The sequence below is a fragment of the Bufo bufo genome, chromosome 3 (assembly GCF_905171765.1).
Source record: "Bufo bufo chromosome 3, aBufBuf1.1, whole genome shotgun sequence".
In the NCBI taxonomy this organism is placed as follows: domain Eukaryota; kingdom Metazoa; phylum Chordata; class Amphibia; order Anura; family Bufonidae; genus Bufo; species Bufo bufo.
In genome coordinates this window covers 39,335,198-39,355,445 of record NC_053391.1, presented here as the reverse complement: position 1 = coordinate 39,355,445, position 20,248 = coordinate 39,335,198, and the positions used below count along the sequence as shown (strand labels likewise).

At 44.2% G+C, this 20,248-nt stretch overlaps 1 long non-coding RNA gene across 1 annotated transcript; it reads left to right on the top strand.

Annotated features, from left to right (window-relative positions):
- Nucleotides 1-1,410: 1,410 nt before the first annotated feature.
- On the top strand, nt 1,411-15,931 carry LOC120995808. The gene is made up of 3 exons (XR_005777676.1): nt 1,411-1,542; nt 4,986-4,989; nt 15,919-15,931. It is a non-coding gene; the product is annotated as an uncharacterized LOC120995808 (long non-coding RNA).
- The last annotated feature ends 4,317 nt before the right edge of the window (nt 15,932-20,248 follow it).

The following is a 20,248-nucleotide window of genomic DNA, read 5'->3' as shown; positions in this document are numbered from 1 at the left end:
TTCTGCCTTACTACCAGATTACCCAAATGTCACCAGTCCTGGCCTCTACCTTCCTGACTACAACTTCTGTCTTCCAATTGAGTACTGTGTCCTGGTGTCTCCTGTTAGTGTCACAGACTGATGCTGTGGTTGTAACCTTGGGATTTCTTGCAGCAAAGTCCAGATCCCTGTATAGGGCTTAAAGGGTGAATGCCAGGGAACTCCTTAGAAGCCTGTCCCAAGTTTACGCCAAAGTCAAATCTGTTGCAACACAGTGGATCCATACCACTTGCCTCCATGACAGACTGATTCTACTTAAAATGGCCATGATATTCCTCCAAAATTCTTGTTGATTTTTAAAGGGCCCGCATTGCTGACAAAAATTGTAATTATTTATTTATTTATAAGTTTTATTATATGTAAATTAGCGTCTAGGAGCAAATGGGGCTTTGCCATTACACCTAGAGGCTCTGCTCTCTCTGCAACTGCGGCGCCCTCTGCACTTTGACTTTAGGAGAAATCAGACCCAGGTGTGATGATTTTTACACTGCCTGGCCCTATCAATCAAAGTGCAAAAGGTGCGGCAGTTACAGAGAGAGTGGAGCCTCTAGGTGTAACGACAACGCCCCCATTGATCCTAGAGGCTCATTTGCATATATTAAAACATAATTTTTCTCAGCAATGCGGGCGCATATGGACATGGGACCAACACAGATGCCTTCAGCTGCAAAGGTCATATGCAAAAGGTCAGCTAGTTTCATGGGTACAGATCTGCTGACAGGTGCCTTTTCAGTGCTGGAGACAAAAACGACCTATGGGCAGAAATAGTGGGACCACTTCAAAATCAGTTTGAGATATTTTGCCTATTCATTAGTACATGTTGCTATAGACACTTTTTTACCTATCCCCATTAAACAAGATATAATAAAGGAAACCCGAGTAATCCTATGTTACAATTTTGTTTATTATGTTGCTGAAAGGGGTAGCCCCATGATTAAAGGGAATGTGCTAGGTTTACTTTTCCTCTGCCTCTAATGCCACCAGATGTAAGGCGGCTATCCTATAAGTCAGCTCTTTAAACCCTTAGTGACCAGCCTGTTTTGGGCCTTACTAACCAAGCGTTTCTTTTTTCCTTTTTTCATCGTCGCGTTCCAAGAGCTATAACTTTTTTATTTTTCCATCTACATAGCTTTATGAGGGCTTGTTTTTTGCAGGACAAGTTGTAGTTTTTAATAGTGCCATTTTGGGGTACACATAACTTTCTGATTAACTTTTATTAACTCTTTCTGGGAGGGAGATGGGAAAAACTGCAATACTGCCACTGCGTTTTTACGTTATAAATTTTACGGCGTTACCAAATACATATATTTTTTTTACGTTTTAATACTTTTTTGCAAAAAAAAACTTTTTTAAAGAAAAAAATGTTTTTGCATTGCCGCTTCCCAAGACCCATAACTTTTTTATTTTGATTTCTATGGAGTTGTGTAAGGGCTTTATTTTTGAGTTACGACTTATATTTTTCATTGGTGTCATTTTTGAGTAAATTACGCTTTTCGATCGCTTGTTATAAAAAAAAATTCGGTGGAAACTAAGAATAAATTAGCAATTCTGTTTTTTTTTGTTTTTTTTTACGGTGTTCACCGTAGGGGATAATTTACATGATATTTATGTAGTCCGGGTCGTTACGGACGCGGCTATACCAAAGCAATACCAAAGCGTATTTTCAATAGAAAAAAAAACGTGGGATTTTTTTATTGAATAAATGTGTTTTTTTTTACTTTTTTTTACCACTTAATAGTCCCAGGGGGGCTATAACAGACAGCTTTTTGATTGATTTTAAAATGCCATGCACTATCCCTATATGCGCCAGAGAGGCGCAGCCTGCTGGAAATTACTCAAGGCTGGTCTGGGGCCTACATCAGACCCCTGCCAGCCTTCACACACATCTGCACCCAGCGATCGCATTTGTGGGGTGCTGATGGGAGACATAGGGAGTCCGCTCCCTCTGTCAGCACTTTACATGCTGCGGGTGCCATTGCCCATGGCATGTAAAGTGTTAAACAGGCCATCCGGGCTGTTAGGGCAGGGCTGTGCAGTGGGGGACCTGTGCAGCGCTTAGACTGGGCCACCGTAAAAAAAAGCAGCAGACCAGCCTAAGGCCCCTTAGTGACCGCCGTAAAAAGGTGTATGGGTGGTCACTAAGGGGTTAAATAAGCCTTGAGACATGACTCGGATATTAAATAAGCCAGCACCTCATCTGCACATAGCTGTTGCGGGGTGATTGACTCTCATCAGTGCAGAGCAGAGATTACTGGCTTAACTGAGTGAGAGACCTAAGTCAAGATTTGGGGGGTACTATCTCCCCTTGCGGAGAGAACGCCTTAATCAGCGTGAGGAGACTTAGGCTGAGTTCACACGAGCGTGTCCGGATTAGGTCCGGAGTGCTTCCGTAGGGTTTCGTCCCGTACTTCCATTCCGCAAAAAGATAGAACATGTCCTATCTTTTTGCGGAATGGCCGGATCGCGGACCCATTAAAGTGAATGGGTCCGTGATCCGCTGCGGCTGCCCCATGGACGGTGTTCGTGCATTGCGGCCCACATTTTACTGGCCGCAGCACGACCACAGGGCGCACACGTTTGTGTGCAGGAGGCCTAAAGACTGAGCACGTGTGACCACCAGCACTGGGCACATAAGTTGGATGTTCTAAGAGGAAATCATAAGCACACCAGACAGTGCTATAACATTAAATAAAAAATATGAACCAGTCACCTGAGCGAGGGTTTAGGGTGCCCAACAGACAACAACCACCACACCAAGGTTGGGTTCCCATATGACAATTTTGGAACAGATTTTGCCACAATTTTTGAAGTGCAAAGTAAAATATTTTTACATATTTACAAAAATGCATTGAAAATTATGGCTAAATTGGTCAATGTGATCTCCATCTGACAGAGTAGTGGTAGAAGGAGGGAACAAGGAGGAATATAACTCTCTATAACAATATACATTTACATACCAGCCTGTGGAAAGCCCAGTGGCTAGGGTCTCAAAAGATTCGGGGGTCAAGCCCCAATGCTTATGGCCCAATTCTGCATGTCGCCCACACCCGCACGCTCTAGCTCTTAAGATATTTTACTTGCTGCATGGACACTATCAAACATACAGGACCATACAGCCCCACATTCCTCTTACATCCAGTGTTTCACAGGGAACGTCTTCTCTGATGTAGATGTTCTCTTTCATCATCTTCTCCATTTGGCCCAGACATCTTCTTTCAGCCACGTCTTGTCTCTGCAGAGTGTGACACATAGACATCTTAGGTTCCTCACTTTTCTATCATTATCCTCCCGACCCTGGTGCTACAACAGTGTCATCCTGCTACTACCCCCAATACTGTGTCCGCTGTCCTCCCCAATGCCCCCAAATACTACACTGCAGAAATTATACTGCCATAAAGATAGTCCCTATATACGAGGGGTGCACAACCCGCGGCCCCCAGACGCATGGTTTGCGGCCCCCGTTCTGATGGGTAGAAACACAGCTGATCGTGCAATCAGCTGTGTTTCTTCCTGGAGCGCCGCCCAGCTCCCGCACGGGTCCTGGATGTTAGTGAGAGCGGGGAAGCCGAGGAGAAGACAGTGCTTCTGCCTTCCCCTCAATGAGTGCTCTGCAGTGTAGAGCCCTGGGATCACATGATCGCCAGGTGTGTTAGGGGCAGAGGAGCGCAGAGCTGCAGGGTCAGTAAATCCTGATCAGCTCTGCCTTTTACAAAGCCCCCCCTCCCCAGCAGGCTTCTTTGGATGCCCCAGTTACAGTGGAAATAATGCAAAAAAAAGTCTCTCACTGCCTCCCACAGGTCTTTCAGTGACCTATTGGGAACAAATTATGTGAAAAAAATATCTAAGAAAATAAGTTAAATTATTTATTTTTTTAATTGAAAACTAAATAAAAAATTTTTTAAATACAAATTAAAAAAAAATAAGAAATAAAATATGTGGCAAAAAATAGAAAATTATAAAAAAAGCCATAAAAATAAAAAGGAAAAAGTGCAAAATAAAAGAGTGTTCACTGTCCCCCAACAGTCTTTTTATGAACCCTTGGGAAAATATTATGTGGCAAAAATATATTTAATAAAATAGAAAATTCTAAAAGAAATTACAAAATAATAAAATACAAATAAAATAAAAAATTAAAAGGAAAAAGTGCAAAATAATAATAATGTTCATTGTCCTCCAACAGTCTTTTTATGACCTCTTGGGGGATATATTATGTGGCAAAAAATATATTTCTTAAAATAAGTAATAAACCAATTGTAAAAATAAAAAAATTACAATAAAATATTAATAAAAGTAAAAGAAAAAAGAAAAGTACCATCTTTTGGTGCCTGCGCTGTTTACACCTGGCTGGGCATGGCCATGGTCACATGCACCTCTCCAGCCAATGACTGGCTTCAGCAGTGACAAGCTGCTTGTGGCCACATCACAGCCGAAGCTAGCTATTGGCTGGAGAGGTGCATGTGACCATGGCCATGCCCAGCGCAGGGATCAAAAGATGGAGGCGGTGTGGGCAGTGCGGAGGACCGGAGCCACGGGGAGCAGGTAAGTATAACTCTTTGGTTTCAGGGGCTATGCTGCAGCACGATATTTGAGACAATTACTGGGAGCAAGTCTGGATAGGAAAGCTCATTTCTGATATCTGGCCGGTATAATCGTGCTGCTGATCGGCCGGTATAATCGTGCCGCTGATCAGCCGATAAACACGGAGTCACTCATTTGTCGGCTGATTTGTGTATTTTATCAGGATGAAATATGTACAATTAACGTCAGCACATCTCCCCATGTAATCAGGGGTGTGCTACCGATAATGAATAAAACTGAATGAAGGCAGAATGACTGTGGTAGTGATCATTCCTCCCCATTCACTTGGCCTGTGTAATAGGCCGATGCAATGAGCACCGATCATTTATTTGCGGCCCCCTGCTCTATTTTCACTACAGTAATATAAGGCTAGTTTCACACTAGCGGCAAGGAACTCCGGCAGGCTGTTCCGGTGGGTGAACAGCCTGCATCATCCGTGCGGCCGCTAGTGCCCCCGGACTACCGCTCTGGCCCCACTGACTATAATGGGGGTGGGCCGGAGTTCCGACGGCAGCGCATGCCGAGAGGCGGCCAAAATAAAAGTACGACATATAATAATAATTCTCTCCCAAAGTGCCCTCATTAGTAACAATGCCCCGAATAACGATAATACTCCCCACGTGTGCCCATTAGTAGTGCTTCTTTATTGTGCCAAATAATAATGCCCACCATAGTGCACCCAGTAGTAATAAGGCAACTCTATAGCACCCCCAGATAGCTCCCTCCTTGTAATGCCCCAGACCTTACAGTGCGCACAGACCTCATAGTGCCCCCTTGAAGTGCCCACATTCCTGAAACTGCCTTTTGTAGTATCTCTAGACCCTCTAGTGCACAAACCTCATAGTTCACCCTGTGATGCACACAGTCCTTATAGTGCCCACAGTCCTTAAACTGTACCCCATTGTGCCCCCAGATCTTACATTGCCCCTGAACCTTATAGTACCTCCATGTGGTGCCCACAATCCTTATGGTGCCCCCAGTGCTTAAACGTACCCTATAGTGCCCCCAGACCTTATAGTGCCCCCTGTAGTGCCCACGGTCCTTAAACTGCCTCTTGTAGTGCCCATAGTCCTTATGGTGTCCCTTATAGTGCCCACAGTCTTTATAGTGGTCCCCTGCAGTCCTTAAACCATCCCCCTGTAGGGCTCAAGTCCTTTAACTCCCTTCCTGTATTGGCCAGAGTCCCTATAGTGCCCTTCTGTAGTGCCAGCAGTCCTTATAGTGCTTGCCTGTAGTGCCCACAGTGCTCCCTTTACTGCCCCAGGCTTTATAGAGCCCACTGGTTTTGCCCCCAGTTCTAAATCTGACCTGCCTTCCCGTACTCATAGGCCTTAAACCTAGTTACCAGCAGCCTATGAGAGAACACGGAGCAATTGGCTCTCGTGTTCCGCCACAGTGATTCAATTGTATCGCCGTCCCGAGGACTATAATATGCACAGGACTATAAGAAACACCTAGGATTTACAGGAGGAAAATTAGAAAGATATTTTTTCATCAGACCCCAAATTTCATAGCCACAAGCTCCATCAGACATTAGATCAGACCCTCATCAGATCCCCCAAGCTCCATCAGCCTTAGGCCTCATGCACATCCGCGTCCGTGATCCGTGTTTCCAGTCCGTCCAAAAAATAGGACCTGTCCTATTTTTTTCACGGACAACGGTTCGCGGACCCATTCAAGTCAATGGGTCCGTGAAAAAACACGGAGGCACACAAGATTGTCATCCGCGTCCGTTTTTTTCCTATCATTTGCAAGTCAAACTTGACTTAGATTTTTTTTCACTTTCCTTCATGTCTGGTGATCCTCCAAAAATCAAGGAAGACACATGGAAACAAAAACGGAAACGGATCACGGAACAACGGAACCTCGTTTTGCGGACCGCGAAAAAATACTGTCGCGTGCATGAGGCCTACGGAACAACGGAACCCCGTTTTGCGGACCGTAAAAAAAAACAGTGGTGTGCATGAGACCTTAGGCCTCATGCACACGACAATATTTTTTCGCGGTCTGCAAAACGGGGTTCCGTTGTTACGTGATCCGTTTTTGTTTCCGTGTGTCTTCCTTGATTTTTGGAGGATCACCAGACAAGAAAAGTGAAAAAAAAAACTCAAATGATAGGAAAAAAACGGATCACGGACGCGGATGACAATCTTGTGTGCCTCCGGGTTTTTTCACAGACCCATTGACTTGAATGGGTCCGCGAACAGTTGTCCGTCAAAAAAATAGGACAGGTCATATTTTTTTGACGGACTGGAAACACGGATCACGGACGTGGATGACAAACGGTGCATTTTCCGAGTTTTCAACGGACCCATTCAATGGGTCCGCAGAAAATCACGGAAAATGGAACAACGGACACAGAACCCAACAACGGTCGTGTGCATGAGGCCTCAGGCCAGATCCCCATCAAACCCCTCCCCCAGCATCCATCAGACCCCCATCAGCCTCAGATCAGACCACCATCAGACCTCAGATCAGACCTCAGATCAGACCACCATCAGACCTCAGATCAGATCTCAGATCAGACCACCATCAGACCTCAGATCAGATCTCAGATCAGACCACCATCAGACCTCAGATCAGGCCACCATAAGCCTCAGATCCGACCCCATCAGCTTCAGATCAGACCTCCATCAGACTTCAGTTAAGATATTTAAAAAACAAAAAAACTTACTCTCTGGGTTCAGACGGCACCACCATGCTGTAGATCCAGGATCCGGGGCTCACTGCTCCCTGGCCTTCTTCCGACATGCGCTGCACTGTGACCCGACGTCGCACAGTGTCAGGTTATAGTGGTTCGCACCTATGTGCATTACGCCCTGACACTGTACGCAGTCAGGACACAATGCAGCACAGAGCCATGAAGAAGACCAGTTAGGGTGAGTACAGCCAATGGAAGCGGTCATCAGCATTCGGGCTATAAGACACACAGCCATTTTTCACTTCTGGGGGAAAAAAGTGCGTCATATCTCCGGCGGACAGCACATTGTCACCCATCATGCATTATCCATGTAGGAGAATGTCACCAATCATACATTACCAATGCAGAAAAAACAACATCACCCATCATACATCACCCATGTGGCAGAACATCACCCATCAAAAATTACTTAAATAGGAGAACAACATCAGCCACATTATATTACTTATGCATGAGAACATCACCTATCATTTGTTATCTGCATTACCTATATAGGAGAATATCACCCATCATAACCCATCATACATTACCCGTGTAGAACATCATACATTACACATGTAGAAGAACATCATTCATTACTAATGTAGGAGAACATCACCCATCATACATTACCCATACAGGAGAACAAGACCTAGAATACATTACCCATGTAGGAGAACATCACCCATTATACATTACCCTTTTAGAACATCATACATTACACATGCAGGAGTACATCATCCATCATTCATTACTTATGTAGAAGAACGTCACCCATTATACATACCATGAATTATAATCTATGATGCTGTGCGCTCCCGTGCGGACGATCGGTGCCGTTTCGGGACATATGGCCCCGCTCACGGACCGTATGTCTCGGGGGGCATACGGTCGTGTGCAAAGAGGCCTTAGTAAGTAGAGCACTACTGATCGTCAGTGTGATACTGTGGCAGCACCTAATCAACAGATGCTGCTAGTAGACATGGGGGCCTTTGTCAGGTCCCCAGCTTCCATGGAAGCCCACCGCTCATCGCAGGGTGCCCGTTGGCTAACATGAGGGAGCCCTCACCCTCTACCATCCTTTTAAGATGGCACATTTGCTATTGACTGTGGCATTTAAGGGGTTAAAAAAAACTAGATAAGTGGTCAGTGATCCCGGCTGTTTACGGGATGAGCCCACCATCAATCATGTAGGACCTCCGCTGTTGTCGCACAGGTACAGCTTCCATGAAGATTTTTCTCCCTTGCCTTCACTTTCTTATTTTCTGATGGAGATTTAGGCCTCTTTCACACGGGCGTTGCGGAAAAAGATGCGGGTGCCTTGCGGGAACATGCGCGATTTTTCCGCGCGAGTTCAAAACATTGTAATGCGTTTTGCACTCGCGTGAGAAAAATAGCGCATGTTTGGTACCCAAACCCGAACTTCTTCACAGAAGTTCGGGCTTGGGATCGGTGTTCTGTAGATTGTATTATTTTCCCTTATAACATGGTTATAAGGCAAAATAATAGCATTCTGAATACAGAATGCATAGTACAATAGCGCTGGAGGGGTTAAAAAAATAATAATAATTTAACTCACCTTAGTCCACTTGATCGCGAAGCCCGGCATCTCCTTCTGTCTTCATCTGATCTCTGTGCAGCAACAGGACCTGTGGTGACGTCACTCCGGTCATCACATGATCCATCACCATGGTAAAAGATCATGTGATGGATCATGTGATGACCGGAGTGATGTCACCACAGGTCCTGTTGCTGCACACAGCTAAGATGAAGACAGAAGAGATGCCGGCTTCGCGATCAAGTGGATTAAGGTGAGTTAAATTATTATTATTATTTTTTTAACCCCTCCAGCGCTATTTTACTATGCATTCTGTATTCAGAATGCTATTATTTTCCCTTATAACCATATTATAAGGGAAAATAATAATGATCGGGTCTCCATCCCGATCGTCTCCTAGCAACCGTGCGTGAAAATCGCACCGCATCCGCACTTGCTTGCGTATGCTTGTGATTTTCATGCAACCCCATCCACTTCTGCGTGAAAATCACCGCTCATGTGCACAGCCCCATAGAAATGAATGGGTCGGGATTCAGTGCGGGTGCAATGCGTTCAACTCACGCATCGCATCCGCGCGGAATACTCGCCCGTGTGAAAGGGGCCTTAGACCGAGCTCACAGCTGCTTTTGTGCAGATATAGGATGTCTTAAAAACCCGCGGGCATGTGTGGACTTTACAGTGGATTCAATGCGGATTTTAGATTTGTTTTTTGGGGGAAAAAAATCCTAATTTTTCAGCGTCAGGTTATAGTGCGCACCTACTGTATGTGCATTACGGTCATTAGCATTCGGACTATAAGAAACGCTCTAAGAACATAATAACATTTTACTATTTTGGTTTTAGTTAAACTAGAAAGTGTATGAATGTGTTAATAAATTTGCATTGATACATTGTACCAAATTTACCATTACACGCACTACAATTAATCATAGAATTTGTAAATATTATTTGATATCTAATATTTAATCTACCTAAAGTATCTATCTATTATCTATATATCTCATTTTCTACTATATTTCTTCATTCACATCTATGCTATATATGGATAATCTATCACCTATCTATCCTATCTTATTTGCTATGTATCTGCTGTGTGATCAGAGGTCATCACAGCTACATTGCTCTCCAGACCGGGGACGTGAGCACAGAATATCTGGTAAGTAGATTTTAATGGGAGCCGCCGGGTCAGACATTTTTTGAGGGATCTTGTGCCAGAACGAGATGGACTTGAGACTCGTTGATCAGATGCCTGTGCAGATCCCATGGACAGCCGGAGGGAGCACGCCCGCAGTATTCCACTCTGACATGTGAAGTGTTATTTACCATTCATCAGCAACGGGATCCGTCAATACATATGGAAATCCCAGTGACCGATCTGCAGACAGCCTGACAGCCATGTGACATTCAGTATCTGTCTGTATATATTCTTTAGGGAAATATTAGGCTGTAATCACACTGGCATCATGGGCTGCAGGATGGATCTGATCCGCTCCATTATGATGCACCCCCCCCCCCCCATCACATTTGTTTTATAGGATGTTTCATTATAACATTTGTAGCAGTAAATAAATGTGGATTCAATTATAAATTACGTGAAATTGTTTATGTCAGTGTCACAAACCGTGCACAAGAGGAATTTACTAAGGCCTCTTTCACACGGACGTTCCAGATTTGCTCCGGATGCGTCGCGTGTGCATTGCGGGAAAACCGCGCGAATAGGCACACAATTGCAGTCAGTTTTGACTGTGATTACGTTCCGATGTTCAGTTTTTTAATGCGTTTTGCGCGAGCGTGAGAAAAAACTGAATGTGGTACCCGGACTTCTTCACTGAAGTTCGGGTTTGGGTTAGGTGTTCTATTCATTTTATTATTTTCCCTTATAGCATGGTTATAAAGGGGAAATAATAGCATTCTGAATACAGAATGCTTAGTAAAATAGAGATGGAGGGGTTAAAAAAATAAAAAAAATATTAACTCACCTCATCCACTTGTTCGCTCTGCCGGCATCGTCTTCTTGCTTCTTCTTTCAGGACCTGCAAAAGGACCTTTGAAGACGTAAGGACCTTTGATCTTCTATCTTCATTCAGCAGGACCTGCGCTGACGTCACCACGTGGTGAGGGCGATTACGTCATCAAAGGTCCTTTGGCAGGTCCTGAAAGAAGAAGCAAGAAGACGATGCCGGCAGAGCGAACAAGTGGATGAGGCGAGTTAAATTTTTAAATTTTTTTAACCCCTCAATCCACATTTTACTAAGCATTCTGTATTAAGAATGCTATTATTTTCCTTTATCACCATGTTATAAGGGAAAATAATACAGTGAATAGACTTTAATGGGGTCCAGGGTTGCTTTCATCCCTATCATTCCCTAGCAACCATGCGTGAAAATCGCACCGCATCCGCACTTGCTTGCGGATGCTTGCGATATTCGCGCAGCCCCATTCATTTCTCTGGGGCCTGCGCAGAATATATAGCATGCTGTGATTTTTACGCAACGCACAAGTGATGCATGAAAATCACCGCTCATGTGCACAGCTCCCTTGAAGTGAATGGGTCCGGATTCAGTGCGGGTGCAATGCGTTCACGTCATGCATCGCACCTGGGCGGGAAACTCGCCCGTGTGAAAGGGGCCTAAGAGTGAGCATTCGTGTTAATAATGGTCAGGAGCTGGGGGTTATATATATTATTATAATACCCGACACGACTCGACTAGAAGAGAGCAGCCGTGTCCTCATCCTGGACAACCCCAATAGTATCCCCGAAAGCACAGGACATAACCCACGTAGGTTCACCTTTCTTTTGTTCTGTAGATCTGCAAATCAGAATTTTTTTTCCAAATCAAAGCATAAAGGGATTTTTTTTACATTTTTATGCATAAAACAAAACTGTCATAAATTTGCCATATGGTTTCACGGCAGCACAAAGCTACTTAAGGGTAAGTGCACACGTTCAGGATTTATGTGCAGACAATGTGCACTGAAATCCACAGGTGTTCGCAGGGAAATCCTTGCGGTCCATCTGCATCAATTAGGCCTCTTTCACACGGGCGTTGCGGGAAAATGTGCGGGTGCGTTAGGGGAACACCCGCGATTTTTCCGCGCGAGTGCAAAACATTGTAATACGTTTTGCACTCGCGTGAGAAAAATCGCGCATGTTTGGGATTGGTGTTGTGTAGATTGTATTATTTTCCCTTATAACATGGTTATAAGGGAAAATAATAGCATTCTGAATACAGAATGCTTTATAAAATAGCGCTGGAGGGGTTAAAAAAAAAATATAAATAATTTAATTCACCTTAGTCCACTTGATCGCGATGCCCGGCATCTCCTTCTGTCTCCTTTCTTCAGGACCTGGGTAAAGGACCTGTGGTGACGTCACTCCGGTCGTCACATGGTCCATCACATGATTCATCACCATGGTAAAAGATCATGTGATGACCGGAGTGACGTCACCACAGGTCCTTTACCCAGGTCCTGAAGAAAGGAGACAGAAAGAGATGCCGGGCTCCGCGGTCAAGTGGACTATAGTGAGTTAAATTATAAAAAATAATTTTTTAACCCCTCCAGCGCTATTTTACTAAGCATTCTGTATTCAGAATGCTATTATTTTCCCTTATAACCATGTTATAAGGGGAAATAATAATGATTGGGTCTCCATCCCGATAGTCACCTAGCAACCGTGCGTGAAAATCGCACCGCATCCGCACTTGCTTGCGGATGCTTGCGATTTTCACGCAACCCCATTCACTTCTATGGGGCCTGCGTTGCGTGAAAAACGCAGAATATAGAGCATGCTGCGATTTTCACGCAACGCACAAGTGAAAATCACCGCTCATGTGAACGGCCCCATAGAAATGAATGGGTCGGTATTCAGTGCGGGTGCAATGCGTTCAACTCACTCATCGCATCCGCGCAGAATACTCGCCCGTGTGAAAGGGGCCTTAGTGCGGATTTTACTCTCCTCATTGAAGTGATTGGAGAAAATCCGGTCAGGAAAAAATTAAATTAATTGACAAGCTGCGGATTCTAAAATCTTCATTGTGTGCATGAGAATTTCAAACTCTCATAGAGTACAATTTACATGACCTACGGTACGGATTTTCCGCACGCAAATCCACATGGAAAATCCACACACATTCCTGATAGTGCGCATTTACCCTTACATTCCTGATAGTGCGCATTTACCCTTACATTCCTGATAGTGCGCATTTACCCTTACTGTACATCCATTCTTCACATAATGAAAATGAATGAGGTCAAGTTACCGGGACCTGACAGTCGCAAGAAATCCACATCTGCTTTATTTCTCGTGACTGGCAGGTTGTGGCAACTTATGGGTCGCAACACGACCCCATTCATCCACGAATATTATGATGAGCAGTCTTTGAGCATGCGATGTGTATTATACCCAAAGGCCTGTGTAGCCCGTTTGTTTTATTTTCCGATGTGAACTACATGCGGTCCACCGTATGTCTTTAAAAGGGTTGTCTCACTTCAGTAAGTGGCATTTATCATGTAGAGGAAGTTAATACAAGGCACTTACTAATGTATTGTGATTGTCCACACTGCCTCCTTTGCTGGCTGGATTCATTTTTCCATCACATTATACACTGCTCGTTTCCATGGTTGTGCCCACCCTGCAATACATCAGTGGTGGCAGGGGCGTAGCTAGAAATGCATGGGCCCCATAGCAAAAAAAAATTATGGGCCCCCCCCCCTGTGCCATCCACAGATCCCTCTCCCCTAAACAGTGCCGTCCACAGATCCCCCTCCCCTAAATAGTGCCATCCACAGATCCCCCTCCCCTAAATAGTGCCATCCACAGATCCCCCTCCCCTAAATAGTGCCATCAACAGATCCCCCTCCCCTAAATAGTGCCATCCACAGATCCCTCTCCCCTAAACAGTGCCGTCCACAGATCCCCCTCCCCTAAATAGTGCCATCAACAGATCCCCCTCCCCTAAATAGTGCCATCCACAGCAGATCCCCCTCCCCTAATCAGTGCCATCAACAGATCCCCTCTCCCCTAAACAGTGCCATCCACAGATCCCCTCCCCTAAACAGTGCCATCCACAGATCCCCCTCGCCTAAACAGTGCCGTCCACAGATCCCCCTCCCCTAATCAGTGCCATCCACAGATCCCCCTCCCCTAAACAGTGCCATCCACAGATCCCCCTCCCCTAAACAGTGCCATCCACAGTATCAGATGCTTCTCCCCCCCCCCAAGGTGCCAGTATCAGGTGCCAACCCCCCTCCCCCCATGTGCCAGTATCAAGTGCCCCCCCGCTCCCCCCATGGCAGTAACAGTCGGGTATTAAAAAAAATAATAATAAACACTTCTACTTACCTCCATGTCAGCGATGCAGCCTCTTCCTGTATGTCCATATATGGAGTCAGTGCTTGTATTTCAGATAAGGTTTCTGCTGGGATTCAAACCCACGACCTTCTGTATCAGAGGCAAAGCATCTAACCACAAGACCATAACAGCTGGCTTGCTGCTGACTGAAAAATTATGAGACTTCTAATGTTATAGCTGGCTAAGTGTACATCTATACACATGACTGCTGCTTATATATAGAGATATAGCAGAGCTGAGTGTGCTGGGACAGCTGTCATATAGAGATATAGCAGTGCTGGGTGTGTTGGGGCAGCTGTCATGTGTATAGCTGTACACTTAGCCAGCTATAACAGTAGAAGTGTCATAATTATTCAGTCAGCAGCAAGGCTTCCTTTATGGTTGTGAGGGTAAATGCTTTGCCACTGATACATTGGAGGTTGTGGGTTCGAATCCCAGACACATCAGGAGACTTTAGTATATACAGTAAGATTAGAGCACATTAGTGAGGGAACATTAAGACCGCTGCTGTGAAGGGGCCCTGAACAATAAGACATCGATATTTAACTAACTTGAAAATAAACTGTCGGGCCCCGAAGCAGCTGCTTCCCCGGTAGTTACGCCACCTCCTGGTTGCCTGTGTGTAGTAGTGTCTGTGTGTGTTAATAAATAAAAAAAAAAAAAAAAAACTGAATGCGGTCAGACGGGCCCCCTAGTGGCGTAGGGCCCCATAGCCACTGCTATGGTTGCTATGGCGATCCCTACGCCACTGAGTGGTGGTCGTGCTTGCATACTATAGGAAAAAGCACCGACCAGGACCATAGGAGCACGTATAGGCATGCATGTGCAGCAGCTCCCATCCCGGCCATCTCAAATCTGCGCTGCAGCGGTGGCCGGAACCCCCTGGAAACGAGCAGTGCATAATGTGATGGAAAACTGAATCCAGCCAGCCAAGGAGGCAATATGGAGAATTACAATACATTAGTAAGTGCCTTGTATTAACTTTGTCTACATGATAAATGCCATTTGCTGAAGTGAGACAACCCCTTTAAATACATGGTAAGGCCTCATGCACACGACCGTATGTATTTTGCGGTCCGCAAAAAATACGGATGACGTCCGTGTGCCTTCCGTATTTTGCGGAATGGAACAGCTGGCCCCTAATAGAATAGTCCTATCTTTGTCCGTAATGGGGACATACGGAAACGGAATGCACACGGAGTAACTTCCTTTTTTGCGGACCCATTGAAATGAATGGTTCCGTATACGGTCCTCAAAAAGACCGGAACGGACACGGAAAGAAAATACGTTCGTGTGCATGAGGCCTTATAGAAACATCTAGAAATCTCACAACTGCGGGAACAAAGATCCGGATGTCAGATACATACCCCATAGAGAAGGCAGAGGCGGTCTATTATCGCTCCGCTTTCCGCATCGCTGTATAGACCACATGCAATTCCACTTACTGCTGCAAATCCGATGATGGCCAAGTTCTGGATAGCTGCAGAAGCTGCTGGGATTTAGGGCTCATGCACACAACCATATGTAATTAGCAAAAAGAACGGATGACGTCAGTTTGATGTCTATGTTGCCTCCGTTTTTTGTTTTTTTTGCAGATCCATTGTAACAATGCCTGTCCTCATCCGCAAAACGGACAAGGATAGGGCATGTTCTATTTTTTTTGCGGAATGAACATAAGGACATACGGACCCGGAATGCACACGGAGTCAGTTCCGTTTTTTTCAAGCTCCATGGAAGTGAATGTTTCCACATACGGATCTGTAAAAAACAGAATGGGAATGGAAAAAAAATATGTTCATGTGCATGAGCCCCTAGCAGCGGCATTTCCCCTGTAACGGGGGCTAATACCAGTTACATAAAATTGTGAATTTTTGGAAAACGTGCTGCAAAAGTGATGACGTTATGGATATCAGAGTGTATAAAAACAAAAATAAAGACAACACAAAATAAAACAAATACAAATGTGAAAAGCCAATGCTACCCAAATGACTGCAAAAAATTGAAAAAAATATTATTTTAGTGGTACTAAAAAAATAGAAATCAAATATATAGAACTGATTCATGCCTCTTTCACACTGATGTTACCGTAGATCCGGCCCCGTCCTGACAAGTATGCCGGAATTCGGCTGGACAAAAAACGCTGCGAGCAAAACTAAAAGGAGTCTTAAAATGCTCCAAGTTTATCACCACAGTGCAGTTATTTTTGCCGGGTATTTTTGGACGTGGAGCATCCGCTGCGGAACTTCTGTTGCAGATTTTCTTGCAGAAAATGATCTGCACAGAGGTTGACATGTGATGTGATGTGATTTTTTTATGCTAAAAATCTGTGGAAAAACCACAACATTTACACTGTGAGTTCTGCAACAGAATCCACACCAAATTCTGGCAGAATCGCTGCGGATTTTGCACTCTTGAAAAATCACAGTGGAGCCGCTCTGTGTGGATGAATCTGTAAAGTGCGACGGCCGTGAGGTGGCAGAAGGAATAGTCTAGAGGTGTGTGCCACGTGCAGCTTTCTGGTCAGTTTGCCACAGTAAGCGGCAGTTTTTGCTTATATAGATAGACACAAAAGATAGATAGATATGAGATAGATAATAGATAGATAGATAGATAGATAGATAATAGATAGATAGATATTAGATAGATAGATAGATAGATAGATATGAGATAGATAGATAGATAGATAGATAGATAGATAGATAGATAGATAGATAGATAGATAGATATGAGATAGATAGATAGATATGAGATAGATAGATAGATAGATAGATAGATAGATAGATAGATACATAGATAGATAGATAGATAGATAGATATGAGATAGATAGATAGATAAATAGATATGAGATAGATAGATAGATAGATAGATAGATAGATAGATAGATAGATAGATACTGTAGATAGATAGATAGATAGATAGATAGATAGATAGATAGATAGATAGATAGATAGATAGATAGATAGATAGATAGATATGAGATAGATAGATAGATATGAGATAGATAGATAGATAGATAGATAGATAGATAGATAGATAGATAGATAGATATGAGATAGATAGATAGATAGATACATAGATAGATAGATAGATAGATAGATAGATAGATAGATAGATATGAGATAGATAGATAGATAGATAGATAGATAGATAGATAGATAGATACTGTAGATAGATAGATAGATAGATAGATAGATAGATAGATAGATAGATAGATAGTTAGTTGTCACCAACTGAGAGGAAGATAAGACACCATGGACTATTATACCCCCAATACTTATTACCTTTTCTTTTGCTTTGGCAATGCTAAATGTTTTACTTGGACATACCAATAAACTTTATTGAGTTGAATTGATACAGAAGATAGATAGATAGATAGATAGATAGATATGAGATAGATAGATAGATAGATAGATAGATAGATATGAGATAGATAGATAGATAGATAGATAGATAGATAGATAAGAGATAATAGATAGATAGATATGAGATAGATAGATAGATAGATAGATAATAGATAGATAGATAGATAGATAGATAGATATGAGATAGATAGATAGATAGATAGATAGATAGATAATAGATAATAGATAGATAGATAGATAGATAGATAGATAGATAGATAGATAGATAGATATGGGATGAATAGATAGATATAATAAATCCCTGGTGCCCACCGGATACAGGGAGATCTCTGTCCCTGCTCTGAAAAACAAAAGCATCAAGCTGGGCCGGAGCTCAGGAGGAATATTAGTCTGGTATAAAGAGGAGCTCCATGAGCAGATCAGACCAGTAAAGAGAGAAGACAGCCACATCTCGGTAAGAATAGACCGCTCCATCCTCACCTCTCGGGCTGGCGTCTACTTCTGTGCAGCATAGATAGCTCCACCAGAGTCTCTATACTTCAATCCTGACAGCTTCGATATCCTACAGAGGGAAGCCGCCCATTTCCAGGCCCTGGGCAATGTTCTCATCTGAATCCAGAAGGAGAAAATCTCGCGGTAAGGGACTTTAATAATATACTTTACTCCATGGCGGAAATGTCTGACCTCAAAAGATGCAAAAAAAGGCCAAAAAAGCAATAACCCAACAATTGGTTCGACAGGGAGTGTAAAGATATAAGGAAGGCACTAAGAATGGCCTCAAATAGGAAACACATTAAGATCCGAACAACTCCAGTCTGAGGGAAGCCTACAACAACATACAAAGGCAATACAAAAATACACTCGGAAAGAAAAAGCAAGGCAACATCTCAACCAAGCTCCTCCAACTCCAAGATGGTCTCCAGGACAACTGCTTCTGGGAACTATGGAAGCACAAAACCAGCAAGAACACCAACCTCCACATCCAAAATGGCAACATCTGGCTCCAATACTTCAAGGATCTTTACAAAGCTATCTCGAGGGAGGACCAAAGCCCAGAACAAAAAGAAATCCTGAAAAAGCTGAAGGATATGGAGGAAAAAATCTAAGATTTCCAAAACCCTCTAGACACACTGATCACACTGCAGGAGATAACAGTGAGGATCTCAGTGATAATGTCACAATCAGTGTGGAGGAAAAACTCCACACTAAACACAGGAGGGAAGGGGAACTGGGCCTGGAAACTAGGGAAGGAACAGGTCACCTCCTAAACAACCCTAATCCGGGCCCTAACTACCTATCAATATGAATAGACCCTGAAGGTAGGAATATTCATATGCTGTATACCTAGGCCCTAATATCCCTATAAGGCCCTGGAATGAGGTTAGGACCAGAGACAACTCATTCCTCCCCAGATGGACGAATGGAAGTCTCTGTCTCAGGCCCAGATACAAACAACAGGGAATATAACAAACACAAAACAATAAGAAAAGACAAGACTCATCTGAAAGTAGAAAACTGGCAACTCCAGAAGCACCGCAGAGTACAACCGACCAACTAGTTAGAAGGCAGGAAGAAAATCTATAAACCGCACCTACAAGAGTGAGAAGCGGCTACTTATGGGGAAGGTAAATTACCAACAAGCAACACCTGAAGCAAGGGGTGTGGCATTCACCAAAACACAGGCACAATAAGATCCACCGTGTACTTGTCAATTTAACCCACGAGTTGCCAATCTCTCTAATCTCCTGGTACCTGCCACGGGAACGTCCGTAACAGATAAAGAGTAAAAAAGCCAGCGGCCCAGATGGGATCCTTCCAGAAATGATCAAATACAGCCCGCCAGGTATCCAGGCCGCATTAATAAAACTCTACAATATTGTGCTGAGTGCCAGCTACTTCCCCCAGAGCTGGAACCAGGGCATCATCACCCCCATACACAAGGGCAGAGACAGGTACGACCCAGCCAACTATAGAGGCATATGCATCAGCAGCAACCTGGGGAAACTCCTCAGCAGTAGGAAACTCCTCAGCAGTAGGCCTCCTGCACACGAACGTGTGCGCCCCGTGGCCGTGCTGCGGGCCACAATGCATGAACACCGACCGCGGGGCAGCCGCAGCGGATCGTGAACCCATTCATTTTAATGGGCCCGCGATCCACCCGTTCGGCAAAAAGATTGGACATGTTCTATCTTTTTGCAGAACGGAAGTATGGGACGAAACCCAACGGAAGCACTCCGTAGTGCTTCTATAGGGTTCCGTTCCATGCTTCCGTTCCGCACCATTCCGTATCTCCGGATTTGCGAACCCACTAAAGTGAATAGGGCCACATCCATGATGCGGAAGGTCCACGGAACAGCGCCCGTGTATTGCGGACTGCAAGTAGCACATGTTCGTGTGCAGGAGGCCTAAGAGGATCCTCAGCTTCCTCACCCAGTACTACATCCTAAGCAGAAGCCAAGCAGGCTTCATACCAAACCACCGCACCACGGACCACATCTACACCCTGCAGAGCCTCATCAAGAGCCATGTCCACAATACAAAGCATGGAAAGATCTATACCTGCTTTGTGGACTTTAAGAAGGCCTTTGACTCAGTGTGGCACCCGGGCCTATTCTGGAAACTTCTTGAAAGCGGAATATGAGGAAAAACATATGATGTCATCAGAAGTTCCTACACT